Source organism: Epinephelus fuscoguttatus, linkage group LG1 (assembly GCF_011397635.1).
Source record: "Epinephelus fuscoguttatus linkage group LG1, E.fuscoguttatus.final_Chr_v1".
NCBI lineage: Eukaryota > Metazoa > Chordata > Actinopteri > Perciformes > Serranidae > Epinephelus > Epinephelus fuscoguttatus.
In genome coordinates this window covers 2,691,403-2,712,315 of record NC_064752.1, presented here as the reverse complement: position 1 = coordinate 2,712,315, position 20,913 = coordinate 2,691,403, and positions in this window count along the sequence as shown.

The window sequence follows — 20,913 nt, the reverse complement described above, 5'->3', positions numbered from 1 at the left end:
GTTCACCTTACCAAGAAGAAGTAGGATAATCTGATTCAAGAAGGCGATCATGTCTCTTCCTTCACCTTGTTCAAAAACATTAAGAAAACAAAGGTTGGAGGACCAACTTCTGTTCTCAGTGTCATTAATTTTATCCTTCAGGTAGGCATTTTCCTTTTCAGGTATTTGCACATGTTTTGCCAAGTCACCAGTATTATCTTCGTTAGAGTTCATCCTGTGTTGGAGCTCCAAACCTTGCTCAACCAGTGAAGACAAGGATCCTTGAAATGTTGTTAAGACCAGTTTGAAATGTCTCAATTTTTGCGTTTAAAAATGAGCCATCATTTTAACTTTGATCCATTAAATAGTGTCCCAAATTGTGTGTAGGGAAACAGGGGCCCACTCCATAGCAGAAAGCAAACAGTTAGTTTTGTAAAGGAAATAGCAACCTTGAGCAAAGTTTGAAATAGATCAGACAATAAAAGTAGTTGTGACAGACCAATTTAAAGGAATCTGTTGCAGATGCTTACAACATGATTGAGCTAACTGAAGAGTTTCATGTCGTATCCGACAACGGGAGGCTTTTAACAGATGACGTCCTGATGTTAGCTTTGCTGCTAGTGTTAACGTTAGCTGTCCCTGTCAGCTGCAGCCACTGATGCTTTCTAGACATCGTGATTTCCCAAAACTGAATAAATACCACACAGCAACACAAAACTGCTTTGCTAGCTCAATCATGTTGTAACAGCTGGATGGTTGATGCGTACATGCTGATTCGGGTGCTATCAGAGCCGATCCGCGCATCACTATGGCTTAATAATAAACTCAGTCAATAAAAACAACCCGTCCTGTGTTAGGAGTGTATGTCGCTGACAGAAAGAAAGAAAGAAAGAAAAGAAAAAAAAAAGATAGAAAAGCAGCGTACACCATTTATTTCTCACAGTTGAGCACACGTGTAGCTGGCATGCAGAAGCACTGTCTGTGTGTGTGTGTGTGTCGAGGGTGCGAGCCGCAGCTTCAGCTGCTCAGGTAGGGAGGCTGTGTAGCCCGGTGTGTTTTTCGCTGATTCGGTTCTGCAGGTTCTCTGCTGGTACACATCAAGCAGTTTGTCTCACTTGGGATAGATTGTGCTTTTTTGGTTCATAGTTTTCGACTGACGTGCAATTTATTCGTGTTTAGAGGGAATTATTTTTACCGGCAATTACTGGATAACGGAAACGTGGGCACAGTTATCTATATAAAATACACAGACTAACTAACTAAGTAACTGATTGACTAACAAAAACAACTGAAAACTGAAAAAAATTAGCTTGCACCGTTAGCTCCGGTAAGGGAAAGCATGAGGGAAAGCGACTGACCGGAAGTCACGCACAAAAACACGGAAGCTGATCACTATTTACTTACGTGTTTGAAAATGAAGTGGATATGGCGCCACTGAGTGGAGGAGTTAAAATATAATTTAGTGGGGCAGTATGTATCAAAACTGCAACTGAATTGACCTATGGCTAAGCCACGCCCCCTCCACTCACTCAGACAAATTATCAACATTCAGTGCCCGGCGCTATGGCAGGTGTCACAGTACACAGATGTCATTGAGAAGTAACCAAAAGGGCCTAAACTACGCATTGGAGGGATATATTCATCATTTTATTGTTGAGAAGGTCGATGAAAAGCTTAAATTACAAGCCAAAATTTACAGGTCACAGTGTACGCTTGTGAACTGCATCTGGTTGCCGTCACCATCAAAGACAACAAGTTAAAGTGCCACTGAAGTTAAGGTTTTTGGCTCAGAATATGAGAAAAGGATAACGGCCTTTTTACCATCTTTACCAAGAGTGTCTCTCCGTTAGTTTGGTGCTACAGTATTTACACTGAATCATTCAGCATAACGTTTGCCAACCTTTGTTATCTCTGCCATTACAGATAAGTTAATGAAGCTAAGCTCCAGAAGTTAACGTTAGCTTAACTAGAGCCCTTTGGACAACAGCTAACAATGATGTACCATCACCAAAGTACAAAACTAGAACAAAATAGGCTAATGAACTCCCAGCAAACAAGGTGACATGATGAACAACGCAGCTAGGAGCTAACGTTAGGCTAACTTTAGCTAACGTTAGCTAGAGATGTTAAAGATAACTTTATATTTCTTTGCAGCAAAGTGACAATATGTTGCCTCAAACACAATGTTGACTTACCTTAGAACAGATGTAGACATCATTGTTAATCTTATTCACGTTGAGTTGATGTTGTGGTCTAACGTTACCACACAACTTTATCCAAAGGAGACACTTTTCTCGCTTGAGATGTGGTTTAAAGTGTAAAAATACACCTGGTCGCCCAGCCTCTCAGGATACCTTGTGTCAGAGTTGCATGTACCCCATGCACACCGTTTGACCATTTTTAAACTTCAAATCTCAGAAAAAGCTCATAAAACCCAACAAACTGACTTTCTGTAATGCATTTCAATGGACGTCCAGGCAGAGAATGTCCCAGTGTATGGGAATGGCTATACGCACTGTGATTGGCTCATCGCGTCTGAGGGCGGGGCTTAGCCATAGGTCAGTTGTTGCATGGAATAATTAGGTATCACTACATATTACAGCTACAGGGTGGTCTGGAATACTGCAGGAAAGGGTACTGTGGCATATTATGGAAAAACACGGAATGGCGTAGTTAGTTGGTAATCAACTATTACATGAAAGGGGTGCCCTGAAATATTACAAGTGTACCAGGGGACATTTTAGGTACTGTAAGGGGTAAAACTGATTCTAGGAAAGGGGTACAGAGGAATTTGGTATGTCAGGGAAACCATAGAATGGTTACCATGGTACACTGTAAATAAGGAGTACTGTGGACTACTGTCATGTTAATGTAATGTAAATTGGATTGCACAGTTTTGTCAGTAAATGGTACAGTGGAATAATCTGAAAAGGGTACCATGGAATATTTTAGTTCAGGTGTACTATTAAATGTTTAAGGGGCACCATGGGTTTTTAAAGCCGTGTTTCCAACAAGATCATTTGGTGTGGTACCTTTAGACCTGAACCCAACCTGTCCAGATAGGCACCTACTGTAAACCCTGGATCTGTTTAGCGTCTACATCAGAAATGTAGGCCGGCTGTTGTCACCTGCTGCTCTGTCCAGCTTTAGCTGTATTTCCTCTTCACCAGTGATGCAGAGAAATGTGCGCACCTCGTTTGTCATCCTCAGAAAAGGGTTGTACACTGACAATTTTTAGGGAAAAAGAAAAAACAGGCTGGATTGAGTCTCTCTCCATGGGATATTTAAAAATATAATAAAAAACACTGAAACAACGCTCCGACATGTTTTTTTCTCCATATACATGTTGTAAACACTTGAAGATCCAATCATCAGTACAGCGTATGTCATCCAAGAGCGTTCATAAAGACAAATTAAGGGCCCTATTTAGATGGTCTAAAACGCAAAGTTGTTTTCACATGTTTCCTAGAGCTGTGTTCTGCCTCTTATTTGCATGTGTGTCCTCTCTACACTCACATAACAATATAATAATATAATATAATGTTGTCTAGTATAAAAAATAATAAAATGTGTGGGCTTTGGTTTTCAATCAAAAAAATGATTGATTGGTCAAAATATTTCACAATTTCATTTGTCATTATTACAAATTATGATGATCATTATTACTGCGATTAGATCATTCTGATTAATGACTGATCATTAAGACGTGTTTCTGATAAATATTTTAATGTGCACAATAATAACCTTTCACATTGTAATCATATTTTTATTTGTTATCTTTTGCATATGTGTGGCTGCTCTGTGTGTGTCTGAGCAGAGTGCCCGCGCGTTGTGCACCCGCCTAGAGACGCATATTACTAACTTGTTTAACAGTGAAATACTGCACTGTTGACCAGGTTTTTGTTGGTCACTGGCGCATTTGCTTTTTACGTCATCTAACTAGCAACGTGCCATGACTGCGCCTGACCACTCCTCATTTTTAGACCAACACACCCAGAGAAGCGCAAGTTCATTTGCTAGTTAGATGATGGGGGCGCAGGGTGTGAAAATGACAACTGCACCTGCATCTAAATAGCAATGACACTTGCAACATGGATTATATGCCCTCCACCGTCCGCTTTAGACCATTTAAATAGGGCCCTAAATGGTCAAAGTCATATTGCCAGTGGTTACATCACCTTCAAAACCAGCCCGAACGGTAGCGTATCTAGCGCCACCTTTTAGTTTTGGATCAGTATTGCTGAATAAAATTTGGTTATTAAAAATAAAAAATTAAGAAAAATAATAAATGGATGACAGTTCTATTGGTACCATCAACAGCTGAATTGAACTGGACTGCTTGGTGGACACGAGGCTTTTGATTACAGAAACAACACAATGAAATATTGGGGTTGAAGAGTACAGTGAGTGGGTATTATGTACTGTTTTACAACAGGAGTGCCAGGGGACATTGTGCTCTGAAATGACCTGAAATCACAACAGACCTTGTTGATGGTGTGGTGCAGCTTCATGTAGAAACTACTTTCTTTCTACCGAACTACACCCTCCAACCACACCACTGCACAAAAGGAAGTGTGCAGCTACCCATGGATGAGAGGCTTGTGTTTGTGACAGCGCGGGATGAAATGGCGTCCTCTTCGGCTCAGCTGAAAGAGACATTCACGTTGAGCTTTTAAATTTTTTTATTTTTTTTGGCACTTTGAGGTCCACAAGCCGAGTGCCATCTAATTTCATTTTACTGATCAGAAGGCAGACGTCTCTGTGGCCGATATCTCCAACACTCTGCAACTCACACCAGAATAATCTAGACTGACACAGCTCTACAGGTGAGAGGAAAAATATGTGGTTTTGACTTAGGAGTGATCTGTCACTTTAAACGATGCATTTCTTCTGATTAAGACGCAATGAAATACGGAGTTTGCTGATTTTAAATCATATCCTAGTAATGCCTGCAAGTTACATCGTAGTTTCACATCCACAGAAGTGATATGTTATTAGTTTTCTGTGTCATAATCAGTTTCACAGTTCTGACAAAGAATAACTTTCACATTCACACAGTCTGAATAACCATCTTTGTTTCCACTGTCAGTGTACATGTGTTCGGTTCCACCGCAGTGATGTCAGCGTAGCTTTAAGAGCTCAGCCGCTGAATTCTTCTCTAGCCAGAATACAGGCTGGAGGAGAAAAGGTTCATTTTATGAGTTTTGCTGCTTTTCATCTCAGTTTCTTTTTCATCTCTTTTTCTTCAATCAGAATCTATCAGACAAAAACCTCTTTGATAGGAGACGCCGTGTCTGCAGGCTATTTTGTTTTTGTGTGAAACACAAATGCGGCACATCAGACAGTCTGGAGAAGTTGCTGACATCTTTCTTGTGCTTGTTAACCTTTGTTTCAATGAAAAATTGAGATAACACATAAATGGAAATTATTTCGCAATTACTGTTATTGAAAGACAAAAAAAAAAAAACAGCCATGGATGGTGGTGGCTGTGAAGCTCAGTACGGGTCAACAGAAATCATTTCATGCTCAGCAGGAGGCTGACAAAACCAGACAATTACCAGATGAGCTTTGACTTGTAGATGAGCACACTATAATTTAGAGAATGTGCTGCAACAGTTAAATGACCGTATCAATTTCAAAGCACCATCTTATCCTTTGTTAACATGATGATTAAAGATTGCTTTTATCACAGCTGTATTTGCTTCTGTGAAACTGATCTGTAGGATAACATATGTTACATTTATTACTCTATTACAGAGTAAAGTTATTATATATGTGCTCATGTGTGGTCCATAGAATATGTAACACCTGACATACTTTCTTCTTTGGTTTATTACTGTGCTTCATGGTTATTTCCCATTCATTAGAGGTGCAGTTTCACAGCATGGCAAAGAGAAAGGTTATCACTGGAATTTTTTCTACATGTTGTGTTTAAATGAAGTCAGAAGCAAAATATATTTGAGGAAAAAATAACTGCTGAATCTTGCAATTATTATTTTTACACAGAGCCATCGGGTCAGTGGGACCCTGAACACTGAGTAACTGTGCATTCACACCAAAAGCTGCCAGAGCCTCAAAATAGCTGAATTCACTCTATCAGTGCTGCTGGTAAAATATTTGTGGCAGCGAAAGCAGCTCAAGTCGCTCATGACGTCAAATTCTGAACATTCGATTATGCTTCTCAATTTAAAGGAGCCAAAGCAGGTTACTGGCTGGAGCACAGAAATGTGACTTTGTGCATTTGTACAGAAACTTTCACGTTTGGACAATGAAAACAATAAAAAGTCTAAACAGGTCTGACATTAAACATTAAACACACACAGCCTGTGCTGCGTTCAGGCGTTGTCACGTAAATAACAAATTCCAGCACTTGAATACACCGTAGCACAACACAGCAGCATGTCAGGTGGGCCGAACCCAAACCGAATATGAGCAACATTTTTATTTGTTATTCCCCACAAAGCTGTGAACCCAGGGGAAACACTGTCAGTGGTTTGGGTTCGAGTGCCTACAGTGCGATTAGTTAAACTGGTTGTACGGAGAGCAAATGAATTGCATTCCCGCTGATAACAAGTGTTCCAGAACACAAAGAAATTGTGTAAGTACGTGCGCTTCTCCACACATGTATCGATTCAACATGGAAGAAGACACTCTTGTAATTTGTGCTGCCGTGTGGTGCCTGCGCCACCGTTGGGTCTGGGTTCACGATATCCTCCGGGGCCGTGAACAGCACGGGGAATATCATCGGCTGGTGCGGGAGCTGTGGCTGGATGGGGAGAGGTTCCAGCGCTACTTCAGACTGAACATATCAGTTTGACAGCTTGCTGCTTGTTTTGAAGCAGGAACGAATGTGTGGTAGGAACTTAAAGTTTCCGAGGATGTTCTCTGGGTTCAACACAAGCGATGGACATCTACTTTTCGATTGGTGCCTGATCATTTGCAGCTCAATTTGCCGAACGCCGCTGCTCATCGCTTTTGCAGCTCAAAACGCCTCTGGTCGCCACTATCCATTGAAAATGAATTAGACCTGACGCCTTTGCAGCTCTGGCAGCTTCTGGTGTGAACGTACAGTAAAGCCCCTTTGCCACTGCACAAAATAACTCACCAATAACTGCTAACATCTGTCTTTTTAAAGTGATGGGTAGGGTTACAATCAGCATTCACACCTGAGTCAAATGACTCTGCAGCACTCACAGGTATTTATCACCTCCGGCTCTGATTGGCATCAATGGCAAGATGCAGTGACGCGCCACCTAAAAGCACCGTCTGTCTCCACCCAAACATCCATCCAAATTAGTCTGCACTGAGTTTGAAAGAGAAACTGAATAGGTAAGAGATATATAAAGAGAGGTAACCACTGCAAAGGTTTTTTACAGGTCTTTATGCTGCTTTCTACAGTTTACTATCCTGTTTTCTGGCCTGTCTATGACGTTGAACGTTGAACTCACCAAAAACAACCACACACACACAGGACATTACACTCATCTGCTGCAGAGCCGTGTTCACAGCTATGATCTACTGGAAAGCAGTCTATCGCCTGTTTTAAGCGGGTTTAACCGTGATCAATAAGATTTCAAAGCCACTCCTAAAATAGACAGGGAGTCAATGTAAAGACGCTAAAACTAGTGTGATGTGATCGTACGTCATGGTTCTGGTTAAAAGCCGAGCGGCTGAGTTGTGTACAATCTGCAGTCGCTGAAACATTTTTAGATTAAGACACAAATAAAGGCTGTTGCAATAACGAGAGATGAAGAGGAGTGTGTTTGCATTTTCTCACTCAGGCCTTTATCATTTGTGTGGACGTATGGTCTGAGGCTGTTTTAAATTTGTTCACAGAGTAGGAACACAGTCAGGTGAGGTAATATTGATGAATCCCAGATTCCTACTGAAACATTTGTCTGCACAGTTTAAGCTCGGGTTTGTGTGTTTATGGCTGAGGCCCAGTGTCTCCTAATGCTCCTCCATCATTAACAACTCTACAGCCCCTCCCCTCTCCCCAAACACATTTCTCACTCTGTCCACAATCATCACGACGCTTTATTTGTTGTGTTTGTTTTATTTATCCAGCTGCACTGTGTGCCATTGTTTACCCTGCTGGCGTTGTCTTGGACATCCATACGTCTCGGAAATGGATAATACCTGCCAAAATCTAATTTGTCCCTCCTCCACCCCCCTTCCCTCTCTTCCTTGTCAGACCTTGTAGGCAGATCCTTTTGGGTCCGCAGATAATAAATATCTGATCTGTGCTGCTGCAGAAGAGATGGATTAGGTGGAGGGAAAGTCCTGGGAAAAAGCAAACAGAATGAGAGGAGGAAGACAGGAGGTGTTATATAAAGTGTGTAATGAGGAGCGACGGAGAACCTGCGGTCTAACAGGAACCACAGCAGGAACACACACTGTGTGTTTGTTTGATGTTCCAACAAGGACTTATAGGACTCTGTGTTCGTGTGTGTGTGTGTGTGTGTGTGTGTGTGTGTGTGTGTGTGTGTGTTTTATTGCTGGCTTTAAGTTACATAACTTTTTCTTACTGAATTAATGAAGATCAATTTGAGCATGCTGGTGCATCTTTGAAGATACATATATGAACGTGTGCTAGTGGAGGAGTCAGTGTTTGACTGCATGTAACTATGTTGTATTGTGTGTGTGTGTGTGTGTGTGTGTGTGTGTGTGTGTGCAGCAGCTTGTCTGATATTAGGGCTGTACCCGGCTGTCAGTTGGATCAGATTTGGCTGTTCAATAGGAATATTTGATCATTTTTCTTTTTTCTCTCCATATAAAGTTTTAGAGTTTGAGTGGGGCTCAGCGAGACGTTCAGTGTGACGGCAACATTCGTGTAATAACATTTGTGTAATAAGTAAACAAGCTAACTGCGCTATAGATCAGAAATGTGCAACAACATTTTTTTCCGACACTAGACATCAAACAAAAGCCAGAGACCGAGTCGTATACGTTGCTGTGAGCTGCATAGCGCAGATTTCGGGCTGTCCCAGAGAAAAGATGACCGAGGGTAAAGAAACGTGGCGATATCTTTGGTGGCGGCTCTAAAGCGATGGTCCTACGTCACACAGTCAGACAGGTTCAAGGATGGCCGTTGTCACGGTTTGTGATCAAAGGCAGCCTGGGATTAAAATTCTGACAGTGTGATGCTGTCACCACCTACGTCCACTAACCAACCAATAGAAATGCAGCATGAAATGAGCCAATCAAACAGACAGATTGCAGCTCGCCATGGAGGCAAAACTAAAGCACTAAATGAACCGCGAGGAAAACCTTGTGATGTGTCCTCCAGCTCTGACCATGATCGCAGAAAGAAGGACGAAGCGCCCACAGCACTTAAAGTTATTTTCACACACCTTCATAATATTTTTCATTTTTAAAAAATTTAATTAACAGTTTTTCAGCTATTTTAGTATTTTTTTCCCCCACAATTTATCATCATTTATTATAAATTATATCAACATTTTTTGGACATTTTATCACCATTTTTAAAATATACTTTTCAACATTTGTCCTGAAGAAAGCAGGAAAAGCTCGCACACTGATCAGAAAAATGGATTGTCCACTCCAGAGGTTGATGGATGTTGAGGTAGCATGTTTAACAAGTGCTACCATAGTGTGAGTCTGCCTAAAGGGCAAATCACACACCTGTGCTCTATTTGTAGATTGGGGACAAAGTCAATCAGTGCATGGATCCATACATGTTCCAGGGCCACAAGTACAACTACACACAGAACGATATCTAAAGCTATTATAGCATATTAAAGCATCATCAGATCACTAAGAGAAGAAGCCTGATTTTAGATCAACACTAACTGTTTTAAAACTAGCAATTACAAAATATATAGAAGGATAGAAAGACACATTTCTCTTCCCTGATCATGGCAGACAGCATACACACACTACCCCAAGGGTTCTAAATGAAACAGTTTAATACCATTTCTTCGTTTAAACCTTTTGGATGGAGATAAAATATGTGTCTGACCAGGAAATCCCTGATGTTTCTGGGTCTGTCATGACAAAACAGAGGTGGTTGAGCAAAGAGTTTTTCACATACATGATCCAAAGTTAACACATGCCAGTGTTTTTTGATAATTCCCTTGATTTCCTGACTCATGGAGGAATATGTTGTAACACACTTAACTGAATGCTGTTTTTGTTATCTCTGTTGTGTGCTGGTGGATTGTCATCAACATGGCGTACCTTATTAAGGGCTGTATCCAACCATGACTTAGGATATGAAGGAGGAAACTGTCATACATTTCCTTGGCCCTCTGTTCAAAATCAGAATTGTTAGAACAAATGCGTTTCAATCTTAGGAACTGTGAATATGGAACGCCCCTCTTTAGAGGAATAGGATGTGCACTAGATGCATGTAGAAGGCTATTACAGTCAGTTTGTTTAGTGTATAGAGTAGAAAATATGCAACCTGCATTTAGTGTTATTCTGGTGTCAAGAAATGCCACATCAGTTTTGCTCACCTCTGCACTGAATTTGATAGAGGGTACCAGTGCATTAATATTCTCTCGAAAAAGATTGAATGTTTCCAGTGGGGCCTTCCATATTAAAAATATGTCGTCAAGATAACGGCGCCAGAACACAACATGATCAGAGAATGGATTATCATTCCAAATGTGCTTTTCTTCTAGAAAACCCATAAATGAGTTGATGTAGTCAGGAAAAAAAATCGAACCCATAGCTGCACCATGTTTCTGAAGGTAGTAATCAGACTCAAATAGGAAATAGTTCTTCTTCAATAATATAGTTACAAGATCTACCAGAAAAGAAGTACATGGGATGTCTTCAGATCTCTTGTCTAGAAAATGTTGTAATGCTTCCAGGCCCTCCTCATATGGTACATTAGTATATAGAGAGGTGATATCTAATGTAATCAAATGATAGTCAGGGTCAAAAGGTTGCAGTTGGACCTCAGACAGTTGTTTTAGAAAATCCATAGAGTCTCTCAGATACGAAGGTAATTGAACAACTAAAGGCCTTAAACTGTTGTCAACAACAGTATCGGTAAGGCTATCATTGCATGCAACGATAGGACGACCTGGGGGATGGTCAAGGGATTTATGTACTTTAGGAACAACAACATTTGTCCTGACACTTTATTAGTGCTATTAATCTGCTCTATATTGTTGGAGAAGTAATAACCCATGCAGCATCCTTGTGCACTCAGTGTGTGAAGCTGTTACATCATAGCCTGTGATTCAGTAGGCGCCGTCATCGTACAGTCTGCAGACATCACGCTGGATGTTGTAGTTTATTAGATCCATGTGACACAGTGTAGCTGCACTGAACTTAGAAGACTGATAAAATCTGACAGCCTGCAGGAGGATTATTAAATGCTAAGCATCCTCCTGCGTCTGCTGTTGACGTGCCAGGACACCGCAACCAACACAGAGACGTCAACAAAAGCACGTGGTTCGATTTAGGCGACAACCAAACCGCCACAAAAGGTGGTTTCTGGCATTGAAATCACTGACAGAGAGGCAGTATTTGATGACTTCAGAATGAGAACAGGTTGGATTATCTTTTAGTAGGAAAATGTACGTGTGTGTGTGTGTGTGTGTGTGTGTGTGTGTGTGTGTGTGAGACTTCCCACAAGCAACAGCGTTTTCTAATATATTTGTAGATGAGTTGGTGTGTATGTGCACATCTTTTGATGTTTATTTATGCCTGTGGACTGTAAATTATTGTGTTTATGTGTGTGTGTGTGTGCAGAGGGTAAAAACAGTTTTTACTAGTGTGTGTACATGTATGTCTGTGTGTGTGCTCACATGTATGTGTGTGTGTGTTTCTGTGTAAATACTGCACAACACAATGCATGCTTAATTAATTGGCAATCAATGCACAGACAATCTGTGAATCTCTGCCCCCCAGCAGTGTTTGGATGAGTTTGTGTGTTTCAACCCGTGTGTGTAGTGTGTGTGTTCTATATGTATATGTGCGTGTGTGTGTGTGTGTGTGTGTGTGTGTGTGTATATATATATGTATACACACACTCTGCATGAAACATTTCAGGGTTTGCCTGTTGAATAATGCAGGAGTGTGTTTGGCAAACATATTAGCTATTCAATCATGTGCTGCAATGTGCTGTTCTTTCATAATCATACTCACTTACGGATACTCAGTGTGCAGTTATTGTTTATGGCCTGGGTCAGTGTGTTTGTCTTCATACCAGACAGACAGACAGACAGACAGACAGAGTGTTGTCTCTACTCTTATATGGAAAACCAACTCTCTGTCCTCTTCATCATCTTTCTTTTCTTTTTCCTTCCTATATCTTACAAAGCCCCGCCTCCTTTTCTACATCTGAAAGAGCTTAACCCCAACCATGACCCGAGCTGTCATGTCAGCCATCTTTATTAACATCAATAGAGACGTTTTTGCATGGCTACAAATCACTTATCAATAAATCAATGTGGCATACTCTGAGAAAACCAGTCAGATGTCACAACGGCTCCATTCTTGTCAATATGGACCTGCTACACATCGTGAGCTCAGTTAGATTCTCCACAATTCAGTCACTTGGTTCAACTTAAGGAAACTAGCATGGCAAACAAGAGAAGTCAAAGTGGTGACTCTCAACCTGTATCCTGATGTCTTTGTCAAACAAACCACAGATCTTACAAAATAACATTTTCACTTCTTCCTGCACCGTGTTGTTGGGTATGCTTGTTTTTGTTACCCTGCTGGCTACAAAATAAACATTTCCTGTAGCTTTAACACATATTTTTAACCTGGGAGCAGCGCTCAGAGTGCAACAAGCGCTCCCACTTTGAATGAACGAATGAATAGTTTATTTCGGTTACAATATACAATACTTAAATCAACTGACAAAACATTTACATACATGTTTGCACTACACATTTTCTCACAACAAAATTTAACAAACTCTGTAACTGAAAAAGGAATAGGCTGAAGCCGAGGCTTATTTTTGCCTATCCTGTACAATCCATAAGATAACCCAGAATATCAGTAATACAAAGAAAAAAACACAACAAAATTCTTCTTCTTAATCATTTCACAATTCAATCATTTTACATTGTAATCCTTAATTATTTTACCTTGCAATGTTTTTTTGAAACTCAACAGAGATCTGCACAATTTCAACTCATCACTAACCCCATTCCATAATTTAGCTCCCAAAAATGAAACACATCTGTATTCAACATTAGTTCTCACATTCCTAATTTCAAAGACACTCACCTCTCTTAAATTATATTTTTCTTCTCTTAATTTAAAAAATTGTTGAATACAGGTGGGAAGACTTTTATTCTTTACTCGAAATAGCAGGTCAGTAGGCTTGGTCATGTCCATGGAACTGCAAACTCTGAAGGCCTTTTTCTCAGGGTGCTTTGACACCTGCCCTGTTTGATTCGTCACCAATCTTTGGTCTGAACTGTGTTTTAAAATGATCTTGAAGATGGGGGAGAATCAGATGGCGGAAGGAAGAGGATTCCAGAGTTTTGATGCAGCGATAGAAAAAAATGCCTGTTCCCCATAACGCTTAGGGTGCTTTGACACCTGCCCTGTTTGGTTCAGTTCAATCGAACTCAAGTTCATTTGTGCAGGTGTGAACACACCAAAACAACCAGACTGAGACCTTCTTGAAGAGGTGGTCTCAGTCCGGTTCCAAAGGAACTCTGGTGCGGTTGGTTTGTGGTGAGAAGGTGTTGCGACCTGGATGTGAAGCAACTGCAGTCACATGACACATTGTTTGGGTTAAACATGAGCATGTTACAGTCCTGGAGGATTATTAATGTGCACCTCCTCCTGTACTGCCTTAATATGCACATTCAGCACATCCAATGCATCAAAACATTGTTTTCTAGTTGGAGCCGCGTTTGCCTCGTTTTCAAACTGTATGCTTTGACTAAAATGAACAATGACAGCAATATAGTCCACGATGAGCAGCGCTAAAATCAACCTGCGTAGTTGTCCCTCCATTGTGACATTAGAAAGTGTCACATTTATCTTGCAAGTGTACTCTTCTTCAACGTTTGCTTTACTTCCTGGATTTTTCCCACATGGAAATTCTGACCAATCAAGAGCAGCTTTCTCACACAAGGCATTTGATCTGGTCTTCTTGTAAATGCTGCCGTGAGAACACCAACCAACTCTAGGCAATGATACAACTTTGGAACAACATGAGTCCCTGATTCAGACCAGAGGAGACCACTCTAGGGCTGACAGCAGCCTTAAAGTCATGACTCAGTGACTTGTGATGTCATGTGATGTATTTTAGATCATATTTGGACCAAAACAAAACTGAAGACACTAAAAAGCAGTGAATTAAATTCAAATAATGTTTCAGAGTCAGTGTAACTGAAATGTGTTCGTCTTGCTCCAGTTCATTTGAGATGATTTCAGTGTCTGTGTGCGCAGAGCTGTTTGACCAGCGGGTACTGAGCAGATACAAAAGTCTTCAGGAGAGAAGAATTAAAAAAAAAAAAAATTGAATGAAAGTACTCGTTGGATACAACTCCACCTGGAAAGCGAAGTTCTTGGCTGAAATCTCCAAAGTGTCTTTTTGTGTGTTTTTCCAACGTCATGTTCATCCACACTCTGACATTATCGTGGTGCTGTCCTCACACAGGTGGAGACTCTGTCATTTAGGTTGTGGTGATGATGAAGGTGCAGATGATGACCTCTGTTCCACTTTCAGCATCTCTTTCCTCAGACGTCTGCACCAGGCCCTGATCTACAAGCTGCTGAAATATTCAGCACGCCTTTGAACATTCTCACTTCTGTTTTGGTTCAAAGAAACTTGGTCTCAAACTTACACATTTGGTTCATTTAATGTTTCTCAGATTTTCTCCCTTGTTCTGCGTCTCAGTCTCCAAATGTTTTCATTCCTTTACTCCTGCTGTGATGTTACCCGGCGTCATCCTCCCACTGACGTCACGCTTCAAACAGAATTCGGGATGATTTGCGTACTCTTCCTCCATTTCATGTGTGCAGGCGGCTGCATCAGGAGAGACGCGGGCTGAAAGGAAGTTGTGTGAGGGAGTTTCACAGCCACAGGCAGGGTAACATGAGGAGAGGTGATATCTATTTTTGTTGCTCTCTGTTAGTGGAGGTTAGCTGTTTTGTCTCTGTTTGAGTATCTGTGTCGTTTATATTCCTAGTCGTGACGAGGTGTATTCCCTTCTTACATGTCAAAACATTTCCACTTTTCACAGCAGTTTTTGCCTCCCTGTGTTTCATGTTGACCCAAAAACAGTCGGTTGACCTGAATTATTCGAGCTCAGCGATCGAGAAGGTTCATATGGAGAAAACATGTCAGCTCATTCAAACCTGCCCTTCTATACAGACTTACAGTTATGTGAGGGACACAACTAAGAGGACAGCTGACTCCATTTTGTGATTCTCCATTTTCTTAAATGGCTGGAATATGATCTTATTAAAAACATGACATCCTCACTGTGACCTCGTCACATGTCCTCGTTTGGTCATGGACTTTCCACGTCCACATATGGCGTCCAAGGTACCCTGGGTGTGTTGGTTGTTGACGTTCTGGGACGCCGTGTCAACTTCAGCCTGTTACATGCATTGTCTGTTTTCAAAATACACTTCTGTTTTCACAGGAAATGTACAGTTTGCATACAGTCTCTTTCAAAATAAAAGCACTACGTCTTTACAACACCACAGGTTGACTTTTTTTCCCTTCACACACGTAGTTACGTTTAGAAAAAAGAACAGGGTTTGGCTTTACAATCTTACAGGAAGTGAACACCAGCCTCCTGGGTGAAAGTCGTTGGTTGCTGGACCCATCCACCCCTCACACCCACGCTACTCAGACTTCCACCCATCTTAAATTTTTTGTTGTCCCGCCACGTTTCCCTAACATCACTTGGCACCGTTAAACAATAACAACAACCAGCTGTGTGTCATGCTGACGGGAAAGAACCTCTTTTTTCGTTGGTGTCTGACGCTGGAAGTCACCGTCCATATGCAGTCATTAACATCTCCAGTTCAGCCGGGGGATGAAATAAGTAGCTCTGCTTTCTGCCACTGAGAATCACGTCATCTGCACTCCGCTGGCTTTTGGTGCTCACCGTGAACGCGCTTCCCTCAGGCTGAACATGCTCAGAGTTGATTGAGCTAATTCTGATCAGCTGCTCTGGAACCGAAAACTCAGAGCTTCCCAGCTCAGGCACAGGCTCAGAGTTTGTTGAGCCTGCTCTCTGAAATAGGGCCCTGGACACTTTGACGGAACGCCGGAGACTTTACTTGGACATCCAACAGAATCGATCACAGATTTACTTTATGATCCAGCTCAGAAACATGTCAGGCGACTAAAAACAAATGACTACAAAGAGAATCAGGCTCTCTCAGTCTGGGGATCCTGCTCCTCTGGTGCAGACAAGGGGCCCATTGTGTCCATCTGTCCATGATAAAGGGACTGTGTTTTGCTGTCAGTCTGTCTGAATGTGGACTAAATGCTGACAGATGCCTGACGTTTTCATTGGTGTTAACAAGAATCAGGAAGCAGCGTTGGGATTATCCAGCCTTTGTGTGGTTTGTTACTTTCTTTGTGGCATCAAACAATAGTCCATTAAATCAAATGAAAAAGCATTTCTTCCTGACACTCTGTCAGGTTTTGTAAAGTAGCTCTAATATTGCTGTCCTACATGCTGTAAACCGGCTAAGTACTTTGAAACTGTGACAGCTTTAAACAAGGTTCAAACCACTCATTTTCCTGCGTCTCCTTTTCTTTGAGACACAGACCTGGTTTGTATTATTCACACGCCACAGTTGAACCTTAATCTCTATTAGGAGATTCTTTTCTTGACATTATCCTCGGGTTGACATGGTCCTTTGCTCATTCATAATAACGCAGGGTTTCAGATTTTCCACTTAAAATTCACCCCAATTTAGTTCAATCGCTAAAGTAGCTTTTAGGAAAAGGATTTTCATTTTGGTTGGATTTGCATTCATTTGGAGAGGGAAGATTAGTGGAGCTGACACGCGGCTGTAAAACACAGGGATGACAGACATCAGGAAACTGTATTAAAGGCAAATTAACAACATTCTGCAGCACTGCCTCTGCACTGTGAACACTTTCCATTAGTTCTCTGCAAGCCTGAAATTTCAGCTGCAGCCCGACCACAGTCCCCAAAAGCTAATCGAATCCTCAGTCTCTCACACAAACACATCGACATGAGCAGAATGTTACAGCTCTCAACTAAACTCTGTCAGCCAGCTTCTCTCTGAACAACTGGCCTGATGAATCCAAACTTTGCTCTGATGTGAGCAGCACAGCAACGACAAAAGATGAAATCAGACACTGAAATCAGACAACATGACAACAAAAACGGGATTTTGTTCATCCTGTCAGTGAATGATTCTGATTTTAGTTTGGGAAGTCAAACTGCACTTAATGTTCAAAGGAATCAGAAACCTGAATGTGAACCAAGCCCTCAGCATGGAGGCGAGGACGTGGCTGAAGCTGACCTGAATATGTCACTGTAATGAAGGATCACTGCGCTCACACTTATTTATCTGCTGCATTTTAACCATCAAAGTCAGAAAAGTAGAGGCAAACTGTTTCACAGTCAAACTTAGAAGAAGTCAGATCTTTCATCACTGGCTGTGTAATTATATATTTGACGTCACATCACAAGATGATCCCTGTCCAACAATTCAAACACATCAACATATGGTGCATATGATATCCTACAAATGTGAACCCCATGAATGATGGTACATACTTTACTTCTTCAACGTCAAACACGCACACACGCTCCCTAGCGCCTTTTTTTTTTGTTTGTTTTTTTAGGTCACAACGGCTGCACCCTGAGATAAACTGAGCAGCGTGCACAACATCATGTGACGAGGACCGACCAATCACAGCTGACAGATATCTTTCATTCTTCAGTAAATATCAGCGTGTGATAAATATGGAGGAGAAGCTGATCGTGTTAGTGCAGAGCTGTCAGAGTGTCACATCTGTCCCACAGAGAAACAGGAAGTAGATCAGCTCTGACCTCAGGACTTCAGGTAAACAGGCTGTGATAGGGTGCTTGTTTTCCAGGTGGTTAAAGATGCAGATGTGCGTGCCCTCAAAGGACGAGTGCCTTGTTACTCCATCAGCACACTGTGATTGAGGGTTATACACGAATAAATGCCGCATCATAACACGGGGTATGTACTCATACCCTACGTAATGATAATGTAATGCTCATTCAGAGGTGTGAAGTGACTGAATGACTTTCAACTGTTCATTCATTTTTTATAGTGTAGACTTCTGTGGCACAGAAGCAGAATAAAAACCAAACCAAAAGAAACAAAAAAATATAAAAAACATCGGCTGTTGGAGAGATTATTGTGAACACTGGTATCAGTATCAGAATTTCAAAATCGTTGCATCTCTACTTCAATTATAAAGTTAATTTGTACAATTTATTAATATTTTACAACATCATATGTTATTTTATTGTTTATTATTCTGATCTAGTTAATCTGTGTTTTTTTTATGTGTGTGATTTTTATGATTATTCCAACATGCATGATACCAAAGCAAACGTAAGAGCCACCATGTATTTATATTTAGTAAAGACTTCTGTGTTGTTTAAGTTCACACAACAGTTTCTGTATATTCTGAGTGGTGTATGTTAGCGGACTGTGCTGAGGTTATGTTTACATTCACTTTATTTATGTGTTAGAATACAGGCACAAGTTATTTACACCAGGTGTGGTGACGTGAGGCAGTTCAGCACACATGACAGTCGGAGATTGTGGACAAAGTTGTGCCTAAAAGACGACGTGAAGTTTGTTGATTTGGATTGTAATAAGTTTCTGTCCGTGTTCTGCAGTGTTGAAATATAATAACAGGTAATACAATGAGAATATATAGAAATAGGACACTGAGTCAGTAGTGGACTGTACAACATGTAATATTGGAAGGTCTGTGGTTTTGCTTTTTTTTGGGATTCTCAGTAAACTCTTTCCCTGCCTCACGCGAGCACTGCTGATCTCCAGATACTGTAACTGTTTCCAAGGGTGTACCACAGGGCTCTGTATTAGGCCTACTTTTATTTACTATTTATATAAATAATCTGGGTCAGAGTGTGTCAGAACCAGGTGCAAATCTTCATTTGTATGCTGATGACACAGTGATTTATTGTTGTGTGGCCACTGAATCTTTGCAAAATGTTTTTAATGTGGTTCAACATACCTTACTTGAGTTGAAACTTGTTCTCAGCGCAGACAAGTCGAAACTCATACTGTTCAGCAATGCCAGAAATGGGCCAATAAATGTTCCTTCAGTGGTCACTCTTGATGGTAACATCATAGAGGTTGTAAATTCATATAAATACCTTGATCGATGACTCCCTCACTTTTAAGTTACATGTGATGTGCTTGGTGAAGAAGCTGAGGTTAAAGTTGGGGGTTTATTTTCATAATAAAATGTGTTTTTCTTTAATGTGAAAAAGCGTCTTGTTGCTGCCACCTTTTTACCTGTACTGGACTATGGTGATCTTTTATATATGCATGCCCCTGCACAATGTCTTCAGCAGGTTGATGCAGCCTACCCTGCCTCCTTGAGGTTCATTACAAACTGCAAACCCCTCACTCACCACTGTGAGTTGTACTCTAGGGTAGGATGGTGTGCGCTGGCCACGCGTAGGATGTGCCATTGGTACACGTTCATTTATAAGGCTATTCTTGGTCTGCTCCCACATTATCTGTGTATACTTATTGTGCAGAAAGTGGGGCAGTACTTTTTGCGTTCTCAAGACCTCTTCCTGCTTAATGTGCCATTTGCACGCACCGATCATGGTAAAAGAGCTTTCAAGCATTCTGCTCCTTCGTCATGGAACACACTGCAGAATGTGTTAAAACTTGATAATCTTATTACTTTGACTGCTTTTTGAATCCTTACAGTATCAGTGTTTTGATGCATCAGTGCTTGATGATGTGTATCCTTGAGATTGTTTTTTATGTTTACTTCCCTGTATTGTTGTTTTTGTTGTTCTGTCTGGAACTGCTTTTATTGTTTATTGTTGCTGCCTGTCTTGGCCAGGTCTCCCTCACAATCAAGATTTTTAATCTCAGTGGACTTCACCTGGTTAAATAAAGGTTAAATATAAAGAAAATAGAAAAGGAACAGAAACATGAGTCCAAACTGAGACGTCTCACAAACTCAGTGGCAGAGGAGCTGTGGTAGGCTGAAACGACCACTGCAGCAAATGAGCACATATTTTTTATCTTCTTTTTTTTTTGGTAGCTCAGTTGTTTATTTGCATTTTGGTAATAAACATGCACTTTGACTGCTGAGCTGCAGAAAACGAGGCTCGCTCTGGGCACCATATGTGCAAGGACCATCGCTGCATGTGTGGATGGGTAAACTTTCACACCACATGTCCTCCTCACTCTGGTCTTAACTGTATTTGTATTCCATTATTAGTGCGAGAGCTGACGTGATCCATCAGCCGGCTCCTCCACACCATCTTACATTTGGTACACTCATTCAGAGAAACGCACACCCACACACACACACACACACACACACACTAGGATTATGTGAAAGTGTGTTTTAAAGCTTGTGGTGGACGGAGAGAGAAAGATGAAGAACAAACCCTCAACTGCTCCGTCTGATTAATAGCTGTAATATACACACTCATAGCACCACAGCTGTACGTGACATGCCCGTGTGCACTCCACCATAACTATACATAACCAGAGACATTTTCACACAGCTACACACAGATGTGTGGGGACACACCTCGGAGGCATAACTTCACATACACTACTGCATACACACCGTAAATCTCTCTGTGTCACAAACACACACAGACACACACAGACACACACAAAGCTGACACCACCTTCATTTTTGTTTTTACAACCGGCAGCAAAGAAACGTGATTTGTTCCCTCTCCTCATTTACAAGCTTCACACAAACTGTCGTGGAAATAT